Consider the following 3617-nt stretch of genomic DNA (forward strand, 5'->3'; position numbering starts at 1 on the left):
GGCTGTACCGGGTACCACCTGTATAATAGCACTCATCATTGACTCGGTACCCGGTACCCCCTGATATACACTCATCATTGACTCGTATCGGTACCCCCGTATATAGCCTCCCTGATCGTTACTACCGCCTGTATAGCCCTCCACTGCTGACGTACCCCTGTTATATAGCCTCCACATTGGACTGACTGTACCGGCTACCCCCTGTATATAGCTCCGCATTGACCGTCCAGCCCCAGAATGTTATATGACTCTCACGCGTACCGTACCCGCCTGTATAATAGAGCCTCCATTCATTGACTTTAGGACCGGTACACCCAGTATAATAGCCTCCACATCTGACGCTCGGTACCATGTACCCCCTGTATAAGCCTCACAATCTGACTCGGTACCAGTACCCCATGTATATAGTCCGTCACATTGACTTGGTACGGTACCCCTGCTATAATAGTCTCCAAAAATTGACTCTGTACCGGTTACCCCCTGTATATAGGCCTCCACATTGACTCTGCTTTTTCATCTACCGGTAACCCCTGTATATAGCCTCACATTTGACTCTGATACGGTACCCCCTGTATATAGTCTCCACATGACTCTGTACCCGGTACCCCCTGTATATAGCCTCCAGCATGACTCATGTACCGACGTACCCCCTGGTATATCGAGCCTCCACATGACTCTGTTAGCCGGTACCCACTGTATATAGCCGTTCATCATTGACTCGGTACCGGTACCCCCTGTATATAGCCTCAATCATTGCACTGTACCAGGACCCTGTATATAGCCCACATTGACTCTGTACCGGTACCCCCTGTATATAGCCTCACATTGATCGTGTACCGGTACCCCTGTATATAGCCTACACATTGACTCGTTACCGGTACCCCCTGTATATAGCCTCCAATTGACTCTGTACAGGTACCCCCTGTATATAGCCTCCACATTGACTCGCAGACCAGTACCCCCTGTATATAGCCTCACATGGACTCTGTACCGTACCCCTTGTATATAGCCTCCACATTGACCTCGTACCGGTACCCCTGTCTATAGCTCCACATCGATGACTCGGTAACCGTTACCCCCGTGTAATATAGCCTCCAACATTGACTCGTACCGGTACCCCCTGTATATAGGCTCCACATTGACTCTGTACCGGTAACCCTGTATATGACTCCACATTGACTCTGTACCGGTACCCCTGTATATAGCCTCCACATTGACTCTGTACCGTACCCCCTGTATATAGCTCCACATTGACTCGTACCGGTACCCTGTATATAGCCTCCACATTGACTCTGTACCGGTACCCCTGTATATAGCCTCCACATTGACTGCTTACCCATACACCCCTGTATATAAGCCTCCACATTGACTCTGTACCCGTACCCCTGTTATAAGTAGCCTCCACATTGACTCTGTACCGGTACCCCCTGTATATAGCCCCACATTGACTCTGTACCGGTAACACCCTGTAATATAGCCTCCACATTGACTTGTACCGGTACCCCCTGTATATAGCCTCCACATTGACTCTGTTACCGAGTCCCCTGTATATAGCTCCACATTGACTTCTGTACCGGTACACCCCTGTATATAGCCTCCACATGACTCATGTACCGGTACTCCTGTATATATAGCCTCCACATTGACTCTGTACCGTACCCCCTGTATATAGCCTCCACATTGCTCGTACCGGTACCCCTGTATCATAGCCCTACATTGACTTGACCAGCTTACCCCCTGTATAATAAACATCATCATTGACATGGTACTGGTACCACCGCTCCACATTGACTCTGTACCGGTACCCCCTGTATATAGCCTCGCTACTGTTATTTTATTGTTGCTCCTTAATTATTATTTTTAATAAAAAACATAATAATAAATGTTTTTCTTCAGTTTATTTTAGTAAATACTTTCTGAACACTTTTTTTCTCCTAAAAACAGCATTGTTAGTTCAGGGTTTGTAAGGTCTACTACACCTGTTGTATTCGGTGCATGTGACAAGAAGCACTAGAAGCACAGTCTAGAAGCCACAGCAGCACAGTCACATGTTGTTGTCCTGGTTCAGTGCTCATAATGACCCATTACTCTCCACGCATTGTGCATCAGTTACACAACCTGAGTGGCTATGGGACCATAGTGACAACTACAGTCGGGCCCTGACCTTAGAGAGCCTTTTTATTTCTCTATTCGGTTAGGTCAGGGTGTGATTAGGGTGGGCATTCTAGGTTTTCTGTTTCTATGTTGGTGTTGTTTGATTCCCAATCGGAGGCAGCTGTCTATCGTTGTCTCTGATTGGGAATCAGATATAAGTTGTCGGTTTCCTTTTGGGTTTTGTGGGATCTTGTCTTTGTTTTGTTGCTTTAGGCACGACTAGCTTTACGTTCGGTTTGTGTTCATTGTTTTTCCCGGTGTTACGTTTTCGAATAAAGAGAGAATGTACGCCTACCACGCTGCACTTTGGTCCGGTCATTTATCATCCGACGATGAGCGTAACACGGGGTGTACAAGGGAACAATGTGACAACTCCAGTCCTCTGGGACTGATTAATCTCACCTCTCTCTCAGATTTAAAGTGGATTTTCCATCAGATCGCTATTAGTTACATGTCTGTTTGTAGTGAACTACGACGTGAATACGCTTCTATCACACCCACAGCGYCGTCGTTGCGTCAAATGTTACGCAGCATCATCTGGAGATGTGTGCAATAAAAGTTTCAACGTTCACCTTCTGCTACCATTTCTGTCAAGCCGTCTACAGCGTACAGTTTGACTCATACGATGTCTCTGCAACGCAAGACAAACGCAACATCCGGAAGCGATAGGGGTTTCCCTCTGTCATGCAGACAGCTTGTGTAAACCACCCCCAGGCTGTGTAAACCACACAGCACCCACGCAGAGACAGAGTGAAAGTGGAGCGTTACACTTGTATAAGGCGAGCGTTACACTTGTATAAGGCTATGTAGGGGAAAGGTCACGCATTGGCAGACTGTACCTACACTGCTATATGAAGGAGCACGTTTCATGCTTTGCTACACAGACTCAATACCTGCACCGCAGCTGCCTAGCAACACCAATCATGTTTTTCACGTGTGAATTCTAAACTCTCATTGTTATGTCTGCCAGGTGTTAGATTCTCACACACACTCAGTGTTTACGTCATGTGTTTTTGACAAATGTATTGAGGCACCGGCTGCTCCACTGTCTCAATCCACCAGCTACCAAGAAGTTCGTTAGACTGTGGACGTTCCCTTCTGTCACTGTCAGCTGTGACATTCTCCCACATAATAGTGTTTACTGCCCCCTGTGTTTTATGCCGGACTGTAGTCCCAACTCCAGGGGGCTACCGTGTCACTAGGTAAATTGGAAGCTATTTTCTTTTCATGCTGAGCGACACCGAAAAACTCTTTACACCCAGTCACCCACTTTCTCTGCCCTACTTATGCCTGCTGTAGAGATGAGGACTTCTGAAACTAGGTCCAGAGTGGTTCTGCCGAAAGATCCCCCCCCCCACTCTCCCCCTCCTCGGGGGAAGCTGGGGAACAACAACTTGCACAAGGGCCCCGTTGCCACACAACACATTCTACCAACTTTACACACACACACACACACACACACA

General features: G+C 47.4%; 1 long non-coding RNA gene across 1 annotated transcript in view; it reads right to left on the reverse strand.

The window, feature by feature from the left end:
- LOC139024194 (uncharacterized) overlaps positions 1 to 3617 on the reverse strand; it is an 8719-nt gene that overhangs the window by 1231 nt on the left and 3871 nt on the right. The window lies entirely within an intron of this gene.

This window comes from Salvelinus sp. IW2-2015, unplaced genomic scaffold, assembly GCF_002910315.2.
Source record: "Salvelinus sp. IW2-2015 unplaced genomic scaffold, ASM291031v2 Un_scaffold1173, whole genome shotgun sequence".
NCBI lineage: Eukaryota > Metazoa > Chordata > Actinopteri > Salmoniformes > Salmonidae > Salvelinus > Salvelinus sp. IW2-2015.